Below are 20,795 nucleotides of genomic sequence, written 5' to 3' on the forward strand. Positions count from 1 at the left end.
TGTGTTTGATGACAGCTGTAAGACAAACTTGCATGATGAGTTTTCGCCGCTTATTGATCTTTTACACGCAACCACAAACTGAGAGTCACGCTCGATCGACCACACTGCGGAGACGATGTGCATCTCAAGGAAATGGCTGAGTTAGGATTTCAGCTCTTTAATAATTTTGCAACTTATTTTTGTATGGAGATGCCTCATTTTGAATATGGTTGACTTATTGGAGAGGAAATTTGCCTGTCAAGATGATATCAGTTTTCTTTTAATATATATCCACAGCTGTTTCTCCAGGAAATTGCTATTTTATTTATTTATTATTTATTTCTTGGATTATTAGATTTAATAGAGTTTGAAAATGAAAAGCCTTTCACGACAGACCTTAGCAGATTTCCCTTTTCTCTATTGTACACGCACTAGAGATGAGCGATAGATAATGGTCAAAAATTAGATTTCCAGTGACTGGTCTGCAACTTAATCTCACTTAAATGAGGGAAAAAAAACTACAAGATAAGAAATGCCAACTTTTGGCACTAACCCTCACATCTGCTGAGCCAGCAAATCCTGAAAGTCTGATCTCAAAATTTAATCAGTATGGCACAACAAGGCCTAAAATCCTGGCTTAAAGTTTTGTTTGTAAGAACAGGTTTAAGATGGTTCGAATTCGGGTGTTTTCTTGTCTGTGCATACCTACAGTAAAAGAAAATTTACCACAGGATGTTTCGAGCAACATCCAAGACAAATATTGTTCGATACTGAGAGATGTGGAAACACAAAGTTTAGGTTATAAATTTAGTCTTAATTCGATAAAATGTTTTGTTGTAGCCTGATTCACCCTTCCATCGTCAATCTGATGAGCACCGCGGGGAGGAGTCGTGATGTAGCGATGCTGTAAGCCAAAATAGTAGCAGGTTGAGTGTGAGAAAATCCATTTACAGCACTCTTAGTTTGATAAAAAATATTGATACTTTGTACACGTGGATCAATAGCATTGGGCAAGAGGAAATGTTGAGATATTGTAATATAACACCATATTGATTTTTTTGTCCCGGCCCTGTATAACGCCCTAATTTGGAAGTAGAATGAGGAAGTAAATGAATGGTCCAACAGTACTCAAAGACCCATTTTACCGATTTTCAATCTGGTTCCTATCATTTAAATCTGACATAAAAATTCCCACTGTAGTGAGCATCTCCAGAGCCCGACACCACTTCCTTATAGGTTGTGTATAGTGAACAACTCGGGTTATGTAGGTGAATATCCTGCACATAATAACCTGTTAGTCTGGCCTTAGTTTACAGCTGTAATTGTGTTATAACTCCACTCTTTCGTGATCTTTCAAATATCTTTGTGTCGACATTTAATATTAACAAGCTTTATGTAAGATAGTAGGACTTCTTGAAATTTTAAAATGCATTTCAAACTATTGTATCAAATACATACTGATATATACATAGATGTATTCGTTTGCATGCATGTCCAAATATGTGCGCAGGGCATGCAGTAATGAGTGTTGGGGTGACATTTGAGTGTGAGTGAGGATGAATGTAAATTGCTTTTTTATTGTATTATCTCCAGTGTCCTGTTTTTATCACACGTGGTAAGCAGAATTTCCCTTAAGGGATAATAAAATTGCCACGTACTTGCTTAGAAGTTGTAGTACCCTCTCTTCTTATTACTCATGATAAACGTGAAGCACCGTGTCCAGTTTTATTTCTCTATATGAATGTAATTCTTTGTTTGTGAAATTCCATTTTTAAAGGTTCAAACTAACAGCTAGTCATTTCAGCACTGTGAAACAATCACTCTGGTACAACCTCTCTCTCACTTCTGTGTCATCAGCAAAATTATCAAAGGATTATATTTATCACCTAAGCTCCCTAGGTTCACCTGTTTTTCCCGTTCGGCGAGGTAAAATCTCATATGTCAGATGATGATGCTCAGATACCACAGAGAACAGACTTTATGGCTCAGTTTCTTGCTTCACTGCTCAGGACTTATTTTATATTGACACAGACAGCATCAGCTAAGCAATAATCATTTTGTGACCTAACACTTGAAAATTGTACATCTTTATGGAGCTATGTTGTTTGATATTTCAACCCAGGCCCTCGGTTTAAACTCATCTCTTTTATAAAACAGCTCTCGACCTGGCATCTCAATCTGGTCTTTTCTCTACTAGACTCTCTTTCCATGTCATTAGTTGATTCATTTACATGACAGATGCCCTCGTGCATGCTGTCGAGAGCCTAGGGGTGTACTGCAGCTGAACACCACCTGCAGTGTGAGTTTGTTATTTGAACCCGTGGTCTAGAGTTCCCCTTCTGCCCTTCTCATGAGCTCTCAGTGCTGACCCTGGCTGGTGCGGTCCAACGGTACAGTTAAATCCTCACACATGCTCGCATGTGATTGTATGTGTGCACCTGTGTGTTGTCCGAGGCCATACTTAAAACAAGTTTGTTCACGGGTTGCTACGCATAGAAGAAAAGAAAAAAGAAATCTGAATCTCAGGGTAATTTTCAGATGTTAAACATAGTCCAAATGGCCAGCGAAGTTACTATAACACTTCACTGCTGATTGGGGTTAAAAAAGCCAGCAATCATTTTCAATCATGTATAGACATGGTTTTCTTCCTTGATGGTAGGTGGGATATAAATAAGATTGATGCAGATTTCTTGTACTGCAAACATATAATCTGTCTGCATGATAATTTTGAAAGGTTTTTTTGACTGCGCTGAACTTAGAAATTCCTATCGGGTAGCAAAAACAGGGCTTGAAGGGCTCTAATGAGTGGTTGGTAGAATGTGTTACAGATTACTCTGAAAATGTGATCTCTTTGATTGCACATCTCTTGACTCTGAAAAGAAGTTTATGTACTTCTGGTTTCTTGAGCAGTTTGTGTAGTAATGATTATGGGTGGAGAACGACATTTACATGCAGTGCAGACGCTGGCTGATGTGCCGCTTACTTGCTACATACTGTACCGGCAGTGAAAATTAACCAATCCAGCCGAGCTATAAAAAGCATCAAAGGGACTGAGGGACGGCATGGATGGTATGATGGTTTTATGTGTGTGTGCCATTCAGCTCGTTTGGGGCTTCTGGCTCCTGTAAAGGGCAAGTGGCCTGTTGTCTTAAACCAGGGTTACAATGTGCAGCCATATTTCTACTTCCAACAAGCTGTAGTAATCCAACTTTGCAGGCTAATAGGTTTAAAGCCCACTAACGACAGCACATGCAGCACTGCGATACAGGTTGAGTGTGCTAGCTAAGCCACCGAAGGAAGGACAGACCTTGTGTGCTGTTTCCAGACAGCCATCTTTGTCACTGTGCTTAAGGAAAAAAAGATGAGAGGATTCACTGCTTCCCCTTTAAATGTGCGACCTCTTAAATGAATGGACTGATTCATTAAGCATGCCCATGCAATTTTACACTGCACAATTACCTAAAGGTGAGTGGCTTAGCCTATAGACAGCCGGTATATGATGTGCATTAGTGAGGCGTGGCACAGGATCAGGACTGTTCCAGGCGTTTTCTGATTGTGTTCGGTTATTATTTCTAGCAGAACTGGAATTGTGCCAAATCAGGACCTTTAAACCGAGATACATACACTGTGTATTTTGTGTACTGTTGCACCCACAGTCACAGGGGGCTTTAAGCAGTTGTGAGCTATTAACATTCTCCAAGGTCCTTCCTTTCGACACACATACAATCACGCGTAGTGGTCTGCAAACTGGTGCTGTGTGTGAACCAGATGTTTTCCTCCTGTGATTTAGGAGCTGGGGAGGATTTAGGAGGTTGTTCTGAGTCGATTACAAACCCTCAGCTGATCATGCAGCGATCTCAATTGTTCCCAGTGTTCTTCTGAGCGTCCATATAAGTGAACTGGTAATGAGCAGTGAGAATCGAGTGTGCGTCCTTTGAAGTACGCTTAATTACAGCCCCCACTTTAAAAAAAGTTACAGCAATAACAGTTACTTCATTTTATATGATGACATAATCCAAGGAGGAGTCATTCGAGTCCAGTCATTCGATGATGACAAATGGCCAATGAACGGAGGGTATTGGCTTGGGACATGGATGAACTTGCACTGCAACAAAGACACTAGCCTGTCCCCGTGCCCGCTAGGTGAGCTGTGTTAATGTAATGGCCGCATCCCTCCGGGGGGTTGATGAAGCCGTGCCCTACATGTATTTCCAGAAGAGTGAGTACCAGAGCCGATGCACACAGTATGTGCTACATTGCTGCCGTAACACCCCGTCTCCCTGGTTTGCTCCATCAGCCACCTCTCTGTAATCTCAGAGCTTCAAAGCTCCTTATTGTCCTTCCCCGCATAAACTCAAAGTCACTTATTTTCATGAGTCATCCCATCCTGCCTCTTGATAGAATTCCTGCTGTATGTTATCTTTTTCCTCTTCCTCTGCTTTTCACTGTTTATTTACACACCACTGGGGCTGCTGTTTTCTGAAGTGTTCCCAATGATAATGACTGCTGCAAGATAAGGGTTATTTTTAGGACATTGTGTTTGCATTTTACAGAGTACTGGGGAAGCATTTTCGTAGTAGATTCACTGTACACGGGACTGATTGCTGTTCTATTCTGACACAGTGTACAGTATTGGACAGACAACATTTTATTAGTCAGCACAGGACTTTTAGATGATTATTTGATGACCATGAAAATTGATTCAAAGCTTTTAAGTTACCCAGCATCAAGGGCAATGGAAGCCACCACAAAACCAGACTGTTCTTTCTTTCTTCAAATACATATTTGCACACAAGCTGCTCTCTTATCTCCCAGCTTCAGTCTTTCTGTTCTGTTCAACTTCATTTGTAAAACAAATGTATTTAGACCGTCTCGTCCTGGAACAGAAAAGCAGACAGTAATTACATCTCGTTTAGACCTCTGAAAGACACGCATTTGATAGGTGATCCCTAAAGCTGTTAAATCTTTTCTTTAAAGCTACACACAAACAGAGTAGCTGCTATGGGAAGAGCACGAGGGGCCTACCGTGACGCAGTCATCACCAGTCAGCTTAATAGTGCCAATTCAACTGGGCTATTCTAGGACACAATAGAGGGGAAAGTGCAAAAGTGGGTTGTGTTAATTGAGTGTGTGGGCTGGATGATTTTTTTAAATGGCCCTGCTAATTGTTCTTTAAGGAATGGTTCCCCGATTGGTGCACTCGGCTGTGGCTTGTTGTGCTACCCAGGGCACGACTGGCGATGGTTATTAAGAGGGCTGTGAGAGCAGCTCTCACATAAGTGTCATCAGGAAGGGTCCGTATTTATTCATGCTTTCAGATTAATCAGTCATTCCTACCAAAATACAGACGACGATGCACACTGATGAATGTATTTATTATTATATTTATTATCAAAAGCCTTGCCTCTATCAACTACATGCAGATACAGAGTGGTTCAGGCTCTGGCTAAGCCAAGATGTTCGAGTGGTGGAGTGTTCATTTCGAAATGCAACACAACTTATAACTGTATGAGTGTTTCTCCTGAACTGTTTTGTTTCAGTTATAATAATCAGTAACAATAATCACCATGGTGTGGATGCCCCGGGGTGTGACTGTAATGCCTCCTCTACCTCACAACTAGTTTGACACGCCCCGTTTTGAACAGGCCGTTGCACACTTGAGAGAAAGTTGCGGATTCCCTCATTCGAAGCTACATGTGACGCAGCAGATAAACCCACATTTCAATGTCTCCATCTTCATACAGGACATCAGCAGTACCACAAGATTTCTCCCACTCCATAATCATTAACAGCTAACCCGCTAGCTAACAATTCATGTTATGTCACAGTGCAACACTGTAGGGTGTAAGTATTAATATAAAGAATATTGTTGCATAGTGTTAGCAAACTATGAACATGCATAGAGTTTATAACCTGCTGAGAGATCTGACTTGCCACTAATCTGTATGCAGCGTTCAGTATTATTCAACTTACCGTGATGTTGCGTCTTGTGTTAAAATCTGAAAGGATGTCTAAAACTCATTATCAACGTGTTCAGGGGACGCACTCTGTTTTTTCCCTGATGCTACACGGGTTCAGGTTCATTCAAATACTGCATCTATATTTTTTAACATTTTGTCACCACCACAGCAACACCCAGAAACTGCTAGCTATTTGGTAACAGTCATTTATTTGATGACTGGTTTACAGTCTAATGATGTGTGTTTGTATTGATAACTGATGGTGGCTGATCAGGCTAATTATCAGTAAATTGTCCTTAATTTCTAGTAAATGGTTGCCCTTTGTGTGTGTGTGTGTGTGTGTGTGTGTGTGTGTGTGTGTGTGTGTGTGTGTTTTTAAACTACTTTTCATAAACATGATGTGCCTGATGGTGTTATTAATGACTCCTGATGAAACTTGGAAGCTCAGCATTCTCCTTGTTTTTTTTAGCTATTCTTTCATAAGTAACTTTCACAATTATTCACCCAGAAACACTTTCCAGTATTTCTCTGTATAATGTCTCCTCTTTCTGTCAGCCGCTGTGTGTCTGCAGTGTATCCAGTGACGAGAAGAGACTGGTAGTCTCGCCTTGAAAAGTTTCTCATCAGTATCTTTAGTGTTTAATGTGTGGAAAAGTGTTTCTGAGTAATTTTTGTGACGCTCTTATGATCTCAGACTGAAATGCTGATAGTTGCATGGGTGTTTAAACTTGCTTAGATTAATTTTGGCCACCCTGAGCCTATTTATAGACTATTTTGTCATTTTAATATAATGAGTTGTTCACATTTTAAAAAATGAGCCACATAGCATTTTGTAGAAAAGTCAAACATGCAGGTTACAGTTTTTATAAAAGTACTCTTGTTCAATACACAAATGTCCTACATTTTGGCCATAATGTCCGAATAAATTTGTATTTGTCAAAGTGTCCTTGTTCTAAAAATGGCGTAATTCCACACACACAGATTCCCGCGAGGATCCTGGAGCAAACCAGTCTTCTGTATAACAATATACCTAATGCTAGCTGAGCTAGTGCTAATGTAATGAAAAAAACAGTTACTGGCATCCGACCTCCTACTCTCGTTATTCAGTGTCTCTTGAATATCACAACATTAGTCCTTCATCACCCGATCCTGAGGGAGTAGCCACATCGGCCGTGCAACATGCTAACGCCAAGTTCAACAGCCTAACCTACAAAACAAACAGTGAAACATAAAATGGCCAAACCTGTGGCTTCCTTTTACAGTGGGTATTGAGCATCCTTGAGCTTTTACCGTTACCGACCCTTGTTGAGAAAGTGGTCCGGACTAGAATCCACTCACACAGTTTTCCAATCATCGGTTGGACATTTCCATCAACAGTAAGGTCAGTTCACAGGGTCGTCACTTCCTCGGGCGGTGGGAGCAGATGGAGACTTTTGTGTTGGTTCTTGGAGCCAACAAGAAGTTGCTGCGCGCTGCTTGTACCGCACACATCCTTGTGTTACCGGAGCCGACGTTGATGAGGAAATAGCAACGGCTGACAGCGAGGTCTATTCACTAGGTTTTCGCGGGTCGAGCTGGAGGTGGTGCTGTGTTACATAGTGATGCAGACAAGTAACGGAGGAAAAGTCTGGACTGCTGACGAGGCGTTTCAGGCAGGTCAGGAGCAGCGCTCTCTGTGGGAGAGAGTAACACCCGTTGACGTGGACTTCTGGCTTTGTTACTTTGCATACGTTTTGCATACACAGAAAGCCAGGTACCACAAAGGAAAGGGAAAAGCCGAATTATAATATGGCCTCTTTAAATTGGAGTCAGGGATTGATGCTTTGACTTGTTCCGCGTGTAGTTGAACAGTCAGCGTCTTCTGGAATGTGAATTTGAATTCCACCCTGAAAGCTATTCGTTTATTATTGTTTGTTTATTTTTTTATTTTTGAACTCAAGGGCAAAACGCTGTCGACCAAGCAATGGGAGTTATAATATAATAATTAATAATGGCCCTTTCGCTTGCCCTTCAGAAATGGAGCAGAATAGGCTTCCCATCCCCATCTTTAGTCTGCTCTCAAGTCAAGACACGGTTTCATTTTAAATCAGAGCTCTGCAGTATAGAGTCCAAACAAAAGCAAAGGTTGGACTGTTCAACACTTACACACTGCGTGATGCATTTGTCGGATGGCTAGAAACAGGATTCCAGCGGTTGATCCTGTTACTCTGTAATTGCTGGATGTTTAAGTGGGGAATTGTTTGTTATTTGGCCTTATGAACTTGAGTGTCTGTAATAATTCAGGGCTGTGTTGCCGTGTTTTTTTGCCTCCTGGTGGTCAAATATCACTTGATGTACCTTTAAATGAGTAAGAAGGCAATTCATTTGTTTTCCTGAGCTTCGTGGTAGAATTTCCTCAGCCTTAATCCTTTCTTTGCATGTGGATCTGGAGTGCACTGTAGACCAGCAGACAGGCATTGGTAAGCTCCCCGTGTGTCCCTGTAACAAATTTCACCGTCTCTGCTCATGTGGCCACTAAAGTGTATGAAGTGTTGATAAAAGTATTATTTTTATGAAAGAGGGTGTTGACTGCAATCTTTCCTTAGGTCTAGCTAACAATGTTAGAGTAGAAATCTCCTCTGGCAAGTGTTCTTGTGAACTCTGCTCCACAAATGGCCTAGCCATGGAAAAAGAGTTATATATAGAAAGTGTGGGTGATGCTGGTAGCTCTGGTGCCAGCAAGAGTTGCATTTGTGTCTTAAAGCCACCCGCTACCTATGAATGATTAACTCCCACAGACCCAGTGCAGCACCTAAGGAAAGTACAGAGACATGCTTGTAAACAATGATACCACGGCTTCATTGCTTTATTTGTTTCAAAGCTAACGGCTGCTGGCACATTGTGGGAGATCCTTTTTGCCATAAAGGGCTTCAGCACAACTCTTGTGAGTCTCTCTGTGTCAGGAGGCCTAATTACACTTACCAAGACTCATCATCTTAGATTAATGATTCTTTCTGGCCACTGCAGCCTGCCCATGCTCTGTATGTTGCCAGGGAGTTCACCGTTTTCTCTGACCCTTTCTCTGTAGTTACAGGCTAATGGAGCTATAAGCTATCATTGCTAAAGTACGCTGGCTACCACATCATTCATCAAACCAATGGACAGAATCCTTAACAGCCTCTAAGTCTAGTAGACCCTGCGGGATTCATCGTACTTTAAAAACCCCATTGTTGAACACTTAATACAGTCTCATTGTCTATTTTGCAACATTAAGGGGTCTTGTGAACGAAGGGGCTTAAGCACCAAGTCAGTCTGTTTTGTTGTACTGCCACTTTGGGTTTAAATGACCAGTTATCATCCTTCTTCTTCCTACTTTGGACAACGGCTATCTGTTGTGGAACCTCTCCGTCTATAAATAACTCGGGTATAGTCAAGAGGGCTTAACCGGTGTGTTTCTCGGTGAAAGAAATAGCTCTATATAAGGGTAGAAGAGGAAAAGGGAAAGCCTGGAGGGAGGGAGCTGAGTGCTTGTGCAGGTGAAGCTGAGGTTGTCTCCACCATTTCAGCCACATGTCATTATTTAAACTCTTTGTCTAGTCCTCTCTGTTGTCATTCGATCTCATCTACCCTAAGTGCTGATTGATTTAGGTTTTGGTTGGTTTTTTTTTCCCCGGAGGCTGTTGCCATGACATCTCAAGGCAACCTTTTCCTAGAAGGGCAGCATAACCTTATTAATAACCTTATTTCCACTAAAAGACAGCAATCTCTCCTTTGGCTATTAGGGAGAAATAACGTTTTTGTTTTTTGGGTTTTTTTTTTTTTCTTTGTAGAATCCACACACACACACATTCACACACACACAGACAGGGTTGTGTGTGTGTGTGTGTTTTGTTGCAAAAAAGACAGAGAAAAAGAGAGGTAGATAGAGGTGGTCAGATAAAAGAGATAGGCTCTCCAGGCTCTGTGTGAGATGGTCAGATAAAACATGACACTGCTCTTTGAGGTGGAGTGTGAAAAAGGGAAGTAAAAAAAAGCAGGAAACATGAATGCCAGTCCAAAGCTTTGTTAAAACAATGATAACACTTGAAATGTGTTACTGTGCCTGGTGAGTGTTTCATCATCAAAAAGACAGGGCGGGGGAAATGTGCTGGAAGGAGAGAAGACAAAATAAGCGATATTGAATGGGGTCGACCTGCCTACTTTGCACTCATCCTTGTTGCTTTTAGAGGATAATTCTGGTTAGTTTTAACAATTATTAGTAATTATGTTCAAATACTGTTACTTAATTACTTCATTGTAGAGCTTTTTGCAGCGCAGCCAGTTTGCTTGAACTGCTGCACTCTGCTACACACCAAAAGGGCCAAAACAAAGCTGCAACACCTGAGGCCTTTTGATACACTAACACTTAGAAACACAATCACAATTACCATACTCATTGAAGCGGAAGAATGGGGACGGCTGGATTTTTTTTTGACATAAGGTAGTATGAGCTGCTGGTGGTGATACTGCTGCAACAAAAGCTCGGGCTGTGGATCATTTGATCAGTCTTAGCTCTGTGTTGGTAACAGTTGGATATTGATTGATGGGTGGATTTCATGATATTATTGGTTGAAATTGTCTGGTTCAAGCAAACATCATGCTTTGTTTTACAGGAAGAAAACATGATTGGATTTTTTGTCTTTTTTTTTTGGTATATATTGTAAAATAGGTGCACAGTGTGACCGTGGATGGGATCTTAAAAGGTTAAAAAAAAAGCATGTTTCATTGCATCTCGACTTTCAGGTAGTTAATGTTATGAGTCACTGCTGTGATTTTTTTTTTCGACTCAACTTTCTGTCCCCTCGCTGCCAAAAATAATTTCAAACACCTTTGAGGAATAGTTGGTCAAAACACCATCCTCCCGCCTCCAGGGGTCAAAGATCGAAACACATTTTTGACAATAACAGAAGATGAAAGTTTTGTAGCACAGGTGACAACATTTTAGCATAAGTATAAAAAGTCTCATACGTCTCTAAAAACAACAGCTAGTAGTGTGGTTCATGACTTAAACAGGCATATACTGGTAATCTATTGCCTTGGGTTAGAGCCTTGCCATACATTGCCTATATTGGTAAATTGCAGGGCATAGCATCTCTTGTTATACAAAAACATCCATTTGTCAGGCTTTAAATGAGCACCACAAAGCTGAGTACATTTTTATCATCATACATGCAGTATTATTGATATTAAGTTCATATTGATCATGCAGTATTAATCTCTGAAGTGTCTTTGTTCTCCTCTTCGTGATTTACACAAACGGTGTAAAAACTAAAATCCAAACCGTGTTTGTTCTTCAACAGAATGCAAGGTCTGCGAGCAGACATCACGTATTAAAAGGACTCGAGGGTCATTTCAGTTTTTTTCCTGGAGCCTCGCTGCACCAGCAACAGAACAAGAGCTGCTGTTTCTCATCCAAAGCTGCTCGCGTTTGCACTTGGCAGTGTTTCATTCCTTTCTTCTCATAATTAGTTATCCTTATTTTAAGCTAAGCAACTGTCCTGATACCAAGTTAAGTTAATTTGTGTCAAGAAAAAAAGATCAAATCATTGCCTTTTTTTAAGAGATAATGTGTTTGGCTTTTGCCTTTATTGATAAAGCAGAGAGTGACAGAGCATAAAGGGGGAGAGAGATGGGACGACACGCAGCTAAAGGCACCTCAGTACATGGGGCACACACTCTACCAGGAGAGCTACCTGGGTGCCTTAAAATGAAAATTTTATTGACGATATATATATATATATATCAGTAAGATGCTGTAAATTATATCTATCAATCATCATCAATCTTTTTATACATTTATATGTGTTTAGAGGGAGATTTAATTCGGTCATCTCTCTTGTATGAACATGCATCCCTAAGCAATTTATTTTCCCCTGTACAAAACTGCAAGATTTGTTATTAGAAGGTGCAACTCTGCACAAGCTGTATATTCTCTGTACATAGCTTGTGACTTAAACTGGAAATTATCAAATGAATATTTCACTGTAAACATAATTTAAGACACAATTGTGTAGCCTCTCAGAAATGTACTTAAAGTTCAGTGTTTGTTGTAATGATCTTTATTTAGTTAAGTCTTCATTTATTTCCAGTGACATCATTGCAGCCAGTTTACATGCAGTAAAAAAGAATATACTTAGAAACTAATTACACACACAACACACAAGTTCATCTTAAATATCAACTAAAAAGAAGCATTTTGGCATGAAAACCTGCATTTTTAATTTAACCAAGTGTCCTATATTTTATATAGGGTTGTTTTCATCCTCTTATTTCAGTGATTGACTGTGCCTTGTAGATGAGAGTGTCCCCATTCTCAGACTCTAATCAGGTTGGTAGCACCTTGCTGTAGGGCAAGAATGGTCAGTCAGAGTGGTTTTACATTCACCACAGCCTGCCATTCCCTGCAACGGGATGAGTGCACCTCAACCATCCCAGGGATCTCGCATCCTTGAAGAGTCACCAGAACCCTGGATTCAAAATATTTTGTATCCCTTAATGCTAAGCGAGGGAAAAATGCAAAACAAGTCAGGATAAAAGTGCAGAGTGGAGAAAAAATAGGTAGGAGCTGCAGGGGAGGCCATGCAGCTGAAAGCTCTCTGACATGATGATGCTATTTATTAAGAGTTATTTATGCAAGACTGAAGAGGTGATGGATAACAAGAGCATTGCCAAGGCTCTCCTTTGTTTTCAGGGTTATTAAGTGTTCCATTGAAGCTGTAATGGCTGGTCAGCCTCATGTGCAGAGAGAGGGGAAAATGCAAGTGTGCACGTAAACGCACGTGCAAGCCACGGCCACACTTGTGTGTCGTGTACTCTACGTGCGTGTATTTCTGTGTTCCCCTCTGAGCATACAGTATTTGCTAGGCAACGTGTGCCCTTTAGTACATGTGTTTGTTTGCATGTTTGCACTAAGGAAGACTGAAGACTGACAGGGTCTCGAGGGAAGGCCTGAAATCTTTGACCTGAATACATATTTTCACATATTAGTGATGAGTGAGGGAGCCCCAGTGAAACGTGACAAGGCCTGTTTTCCTGCTTGTTTACAGGTAATAAACACTCTCCACCACGAAGTTAGAAACCAGGCCAGGAGATGGTATAATATGGTCCAGGTGGAAATGGAGGAATAGTCATTGACATTCAGCATAATTAGCTGTTTGACTGCTGTTTGCGCCGTGTGTGTGCGCTGCAGTAGTGCCATGCTGTACGTATTACTGTTTCATGTGATATTGTTCATCTCGTAAGTTCATGAAATGTCACACTCAGTTACTGCCTGTCATGTTGTTGTGAAGATTGTAACCTATGTTTTAATTTCAGTCTGTATTTGTGGTGACTGTTTTGCCAATTTTTAATTATTTTGCTCGTATTTAGGCAGGCTGTGTTTTTTTTTTTTTTTGCAAAATTTTTACAGAAAACATTGATGTGCAGAGAAGCATAGTTCTACCCCCCCCCCCCCCCCCCCCAAAAAAAAAAAAAAAAAAATGAAACTGCAAAAACCAAAAATAGGAATTTAGACCCAAAAACCAGCACATTCCTATTGAAATAATAATGGGCAGCATATTACATTACTGTGCCACAAGAGAAATCACAACTCCAGGACGCCCAATTTTAGCACCTCTGAGCATTACAGAGTCAGAATTAGAAAGAAAAAGGAAAATGACATGTAGCTGTAAAAAATTAAAACTGCTGGCTTTTATTTTTTATTTGAAAGTCATAAATAATAAAAAAGGCTTTGTCCTTTTGATTTTTTAAATAGAAATATCTGCAAAATAAAAATATGTTACCAACTTAATTTCAGCCACTCATATATTCACTGCAGTTTAGCTGCTGGTTGGGGATTTGTGCCATGTAAAGTCTAATCTTAACACAGTGTGTTCTAAAAATGGGCCTCTGTTCCCCTTACGCCGTCGAGGGGTATTGTCTTTTTTTTTCTTGCTGTTAGAGCTGCAGGTGTGTTCAGTTGTGATCGGCAGCGATTGGATATGAAGGGGACTGCCAACTCCAAGTATGACCTCATTAATTACATCTGTCAGTGATTCCCTGCAGATCTGTCTCCTGCTCTTCACATGCTGCCACTCAGCCAGCCAACCAGTCAACCAGTCAGTCAGGAAATTTTCTGCTCTGGGTTAGACAACCTGCCGGGCTTCTGCTCACAACACTGGCAGGTGGGACTGGGGGAGAGGGAGCGAGAGAGAAAGAGGAGGAAACATTAAGGATTGGGGCCCGGGGGGGGGGGTGGGGGGGGATACAGATGAACACATTCATGCAAACTCACTTCCGTCTGATTGCATAAAAATGCAGACACACACACACACACACACACACACACACACACACACACACACAGGCAGACACCTCTTCGCAGTGCAGCCGGAAGAATTTGATCTTTATTTAAATCCTTAAATTATAGCTGATTAAAAATTCATGGAGAGCCGTTTATATGAAAGCTGGGTGCTGTGCAGGCTGCCCTGTGATGTCTAATTGGTCTGAAGGTTGCCAACCCTTTGAACAAGTCAGGACGGAGAGTTGTGGCTGCCTGTGTGCTTAGAATGAGGATGTGAGTGTTTACCACCCACCTACCCTTCATCTCTCTCTCTTTTTCACTGTCCTGCCTTTGTGCCGCTGCAAACGACTGCTGAACCTCAGAAAGTTAGCAGCGCAGCGACGAGCCTTGTGCGAAATGCATAAATACCGTATCTTTGATATACTTTGATATTTCAGAAAGCATCAATTCCAAATGAGACCCATTTTTTTTTGGTTTTGGATGCTCAGTGTGTGTGGTTTCCGGTGACAGTGGATTTCCATTTGGAGCGGCTCTCAACCTCAGAGCTGTCTTTTTTTTTTTTTGTTTGTTAGGATGTAGAAAATGATCTGGCTGTCTTATGGCAGAGTCTCACCGGAGTTTTTCGAAAGGGTTTCGGGGGGGCCTCCACTGCTGGAGGTCCACTACAGCCTGGCTCATACCGAGTGTGTGAGAAGCCCCATCTCTATCCCCTCTTCTCTCTTCATTCCCGTAGCACATGCATACGAAAACACACATACAAACACACACAGACATACTGCTCAATGGCAGGGCCCTCCTGCTGCCCCAAAGCATGGAATACCACATTTGTTTGTTTACGCCTCGTTTTCTTTCCCTGAACTCTATTAACATTTATATTGCAGCTGAAGGTGTTGGAAGTCCCTCCTGCAGTGGGGGAAACTCAGCTTAGATGAGAATGAGCTTCAGTCGAGCCTTCCTAGGCACAGACTTGTGTGTTTATACCTACATTATCCAGCTATTCCCCAACTGCCTCTTTGCCATCTTGGTAGTTTTTTTTTCTCCTTTTTTTTTTCAGTTCATATCACCATTTGCTCCAGCTCGCCTCTTATGTGACTCTTTAAGCTTTTATCTCTCTCCAAGGTAAATTGATTGCTCGGGAAGAAAAAAAAAAGTGGTTGGAAATGCTTCTGGATTGGGCAGCCTGATTGAGCATTAGCATATGAATAGGAGAGACAGCTCACCATGTCAGAGGAGGAGGAAGTGTTATGGGAAACATCCGCTAGACATCTGTGTTTCAGATGTTTCTCGCAAATTTTTAACACATTTCATCGCTGATCTGTGGGGGTATTCCAAGCAGGCATTTCCAGTTCGCACTGCTGGGGCTTTGCTATTCAAGCAGAGGATTTGCCACCGCAATCTGTACTGTCATTTCGACAAGCTCCGCCTTCCTCGGGCTCCACAAACAGAAAAGGCTTCACGACAATTTCATACACTGTTAAACAAAGAAAATGACAAAAACAGTATAAATGAGCCGTGCGTGACGCATGCGTGTTGACATCACTTCAACTCCTCCTAGCCAGAAGACCCAGACAAACCGATAAAGCTTGTCACACGTGGCTGATGCCTGTCATGTCGATTTTTCCTGCATGCTAGACCTGCATCAATTAGGCCCTGATACTGCAGGTTATAGATCTGTATCTGTCTATATCCGTCCCCCGGACCCGGAGGCCAGACCTACAGCAGGGACACATTGCTCTGTTTGATAGTTTAGCACAGAAGGGACAGAGGCATCAAACCTATTATTGTGCAGTGTGGGTTTTTTTTGTGATTGTTTATTTTTTTTGTATGTCTGCTGGCTACAGTGTTGAAGATACCTTATGTGCACAATCCAGATGTGCTCGCAACTGGCAGGAATTGTCAGTATCTAACTGTGCGACTCTGGATGCACAAGATGACGAACGATGAATTTCATCAGACCTGCTCTAAGACCTCAATCATAAGTGCATTTTAAACACTCACATTTTTCAGCTGAGGGCCAATATAGCAGAAAATGTAAGGATTTATATTAATGTTCAAATGTCCCAAATGCAAAATCTTGGTGTCTAACGGAAGTAGCTTTTCTATACAAATGGTGTTTGGTGATTTAAACAGAAGTAATGACAGATTATGATGGACTATGGCATAAAGGAAGAAAATTCTGGCAGCCATTCACAGTCATTTCTTTTCACTCCATATTTTTAGCTTTCTCCTATGCTAAGATGGAAGCTGAATATCAAGTTAATGTCACTGGTCTTGTGTGCTTCATAATACCATTAACAAAAGAGAGCCCGGAGGAATGTGGGACTGGGATTGCATCTATTAATGCAAACTGTAGCATACATATATTGCTGCATGGCCGGTGCACTTAGAGCATGTATGCTTGGATACTCAGAGTCTCTGAAATGAGCCTGCAGTCTAACCATTGTGTGCTGGAATATGTAAAAAAGAAACGTATCAACATATTATATTTTCAGAGGAAGAAACATCTTCGCTGCTCTAAATTCTGATAGGCAGCCTGTAGCGCGGCATTATTTTGTGTCGCATTGCCTGATGTTCCTCAGTGGTTCTTTTTAGCCGACTGTCTCTCACACACATCTGTGCTGAATAGGTTCCCTGTAAGCCTTTGCTTCTTTCATGTCCACTCTCTCTGACACACATTGTCCTTTACATACAAGCACGTGCCTCCATAAATGAATAAATGCACTCACAGCGCATTCTGTGTCATATAGTAGAGATTTCTGATGCAACCTCTTCCCAAAATCGTGAGTAATGCATTGCAGTCACAACATCCTTTTTTCTGCTTTCCATTTCTGTCTCTCTCTCTCTTTTTTCTCTCTCCTCCACCAGCTGTCCCCACATCCTCAAAGTTCACATTGGGTAGGGTCTTTTGCTGTCAGGCAACTTCTGGTTTGTTCTGCTCTTTAGTTCCCTGGACGGGAAACAAACACAGACAAACACCCATGCGCGCACAGGGAAGTACACACATGCGCCCGTGCGCACACGCGGGCAGGAAAGCATAGTGCGAGCCCTTTTGTGCTTTTCTTGACTGCACTGTGCACCGCTGCAACATTTTACTGATGACTTCCCACAGCCAACAGCAAAGTGTCACTTTCCTTCGATTTGCTAATTTCCATTGGTTCCCTTTCCCAGCGTGATTCTGGGTATCAATGCCCACAAGCTGAATGTCAGTGTCTATTCTCAGCATACAAATATTCCCCTGATACAGTATGTCATGTATACTCTTGGACATCTCTAACATTTGCTAATACCCTTGATATTTCATCAAAATTTCAAATAGCTTTTTCTTTAATCAAATACCAGCATATGTATACTAATTATGTCCAACACTATGAACCTGAAAGACGTACCTACTGTGTGAAAATTATTAATGATATAGCTACAAATTTTTACATTAAAAATGGTGTTTAGTCTAAAGCATCTTGAATTAAAAGCTGATTAAATTCATAAATGCATATAAATGTGGTGTCCCGATATGTTCTTTTCTTGTGGATTTGGAAGCAGTACTAGACCGAGCAGTATAGGTGATCTGCCATGGCCTCATCTAATCTGATTTGCATGCCAGAGAGAATTACGTAATTGGCATTTATGCAGAACAAAGAAGGATCAGCTCATGGAAAAGAAGGGTTTTCATGTAGAACTGTGTGTCTAAGCCTGTTTTCTGCAGCTCTGTGCTGCCTACGGTTGGCTACTGCGCAGACAGACAAGAAATGACTGTTGTGTGAGACTGTTTGTATGTGTGTGTGTTTGTATCATACACAGGCATGATGTGTTGTATTAGTGCATGATGAGCTGGCACTTGCCCTGCGACTAGGGGGGTATGTTGGAGGCTTACCAGATCTTTCACATATGCTACCTCAAATTTATAAAGCTTTTAACTCTCCGCTAATTATTATGTACCAATCTCAAGACTCTGCTCTCTGAATAGAAATGGCAGAGGCTTAAGATGAACCACTTGTAAGGTAGGTTTGAGAGTATGTTATGACTCTGAGACATGCTGTTGACATGATTAACTCACTACCTTGCATTACGTTCACAATTTGAAGCCATTTTCAGATTCCACATATAAAAGCCCAGGGCAAAAACTTAGCCCTGGCCTATGAACAAACGCTGTGTTATTTTCACCTCCTCTCATGTACATAAAATTTAGCCTCAGGCTAACCTGAGCTCAGGGCGAAGCAATTGACGATTACTGTTAGCTTCAGGTCTACTGTCTAATTTAATTCAAGAACAACAAGTGGTGTGTGCTGAAGAATCTATTGTAAGGTTTGAGTCCAGTTTTGCATTAGCTCGGGGTCCCTGTTTCTGTGTCTCAGGATCAGAAAACTCTGATTGCTGTAAAAGTCACGATGCATATGCTCCAGAGCCTTCAAAAACAAGTGTGGATTAATTAAGACATGTGGAGTCTGCTTGTAAATAAACTCAGGTTATGTATATATTCAGACTTACTGGTCAGATGTCTAAATGCAAATGTTTTATTTTGGTATTATTTTGAAAGCAGCATTGTTCATATTAACTGTTAGCTGGCTTGAAGTCTTCTTCTTTGTCCCTGCCTCGCTGGCGCAGCATATGTTGGCGTGTTACTGCCACCTGTTGATCAGTAGAATAGTGGGACACCATTGGATGGAACCGGCAGGAATGTGTACCCTGTCAGTGGTGTGCATGTACGTCTGAAGAAAACGGAGAAAGAGTTCAAAGAATAATTTAAAAAAACGTTGAAATCTTAGTACATGTGTTAACTTTTTCAGGTAAATGGTCCTTAATAAGATTATTAGATATTCTAACTCGTAACTTCTAAACTCATCATAGTTGAGTAATCAAGTGGACGGACGAGTCCCTGCACAGACAAGTTAAATGTCAAAATATTTCCTTTCCTCTTGGCTGTGATATGATGTCGTCAGTTTGGGAGGACACCTGTGCCCCTGCAAAAAAATGCTTTTTAATGAAATTACCTAAGAAAGATATATTTATTGATATAAAGAAAAAAACATATATGTATGTGCATTAGAATTTGTTGATATACCATTATTAGTGTCCAAGCACAAAAATGTAAGTTTCAAAATGAATGGGTTAACAATAGCATACATCTCCTGCCACTGTTACCTGACAGAAATGTAATAATCTGTAATGAATTTCACATTTATTATCACATTTCTTATGCACAAGGAAATTAAATTCATGAAATAGACCCCCTTGGAAATGAAGTTCTATAAATGAGCCAGGTTGAAGTTTTGGAAGAGACATATGATAACCAGTGTTTTCCTGAAAGCATTTTTCTTTGTATTTTTCCGCAGTAATGCACAGAACAGATGTTTTTTACTTAGTCTGAAATCACAGACGTTCCTTTGAACTGCAGTGAGTGTGAATAGTCTAGTCCCTTCTCTCTGCCTGCTGGACAGCTAACATATTGCAATTTACCAGCCTGTTTCCATTTTTAGCTCATGAGCAGTGCTGCTTGTGCCGGGTATCCGTTAACTGTGGTCGTACTTGAATTTGTTTTGCTCGCTGTGAGGGAAGAGCGGGGGCCTGACTCATGGAGCAGGATTGATAAACTGGATACACCTGGAACTCCCTCAAATCTGGAACATGGCCCAAGGCCAAATCTCCCGCAGTGAGCGCGAGACTCATGCAATGGACTCTAATCGGACACACTCTCCCCGCGCCTCCTATTTCTCACGCTCTGAATTGTTAACGTTGGTGTTCCTGTTTTGTGGGTACAAGCCGAGTCAGACACTAGGCTACAGCCGGAGGTTGGCCTGACAGAGAGCGAGCTGTCGGATGCAGAATGGACTGTTATTAGTCTGCCTGGGTCCTCCAGTTGCCGTGTTTTGTTCAATCACGTGCGTTTATGTAAATGACGTTGCACCGCACAGCTGAGAGAGCACAGACACACACAGAGAGAGGTGACAAAGAAACGGTGTGTTCAGAAATAAGAATAGTCGAATCTTTGGTGGTACTGCAGTTGCACTGGCTCCATTTTATAAAGGTCAAAATATTTGCAGGACAAAAAGGCCAATTTTTCTCACTGAATTGGAAAAGTAAAGGTAGGAAGACTGAAAGATCAGAGCGACGCTGTGCTAAAGCTCTAATATGCTTTTATGACCCTGCAAAACTGAGGCTTTATCCTCACTTGTTTAAATATTGCTGGATCTCAGCTCTGTAGAAAAAAATGCTCTGTGGCTGCTATAATTTTAATGACTGAAACACTCAGAGGAGACAATCTGTCTTCTAACAACTACAGTGCACATTTTCTTCCTATTTTTGCAGTATTCTTAGATGTAGCTTATTTTCTAAAATTAAAAACTACATTTACTCAGTGACTCAAGAAAGTACATGTATGTTTTTGTATATCATGTTTATTTCTTCCATCATTTTTATATGTATGCACAGAAAAGCAGTATTTTTCTAATAAATGCATTTTTTAGTAGTTGGATGAATCAAGTTTCATTCATCCGTATACATAGTACTGCTGAATGAAATGTTCCTACACTGGCTCAAGGTGCTACTACACAAATAAGAAT

General features: G+C 41.1%; 1 protein-coding gene across 6 annotated transcripts in view; it reads left to right on the forward strand.

Annotated features, from left to right (window-relative positions):
• Window positions 1-20,795, forward strand: part of LOC121616998 (RNA-binding protein Musashi homolog 2) — a 238,794-nt gene that overhangs the window by 38,983 nt on the left and 179,016 nt on the right. The gene's annotated exons all lie outside the window — the stretch shown is intronic.

Source organism: Chelmon rostratus, chromosome 14 (genome assembly GCF_017976325.1).
Source record: "Chelmon rostratus isolate fCheRos1 chromosome 14, fCheRos1.pri, whole genome shotgun sequence".
Classification (NCBI taxonomy): domain Eukaryota; kingdom Metazoa; phylum Chordata; class Actinopteri; order Chaetodontiformes; family Chaetodontidae; genus Chelmon; species Chelmon rostratus.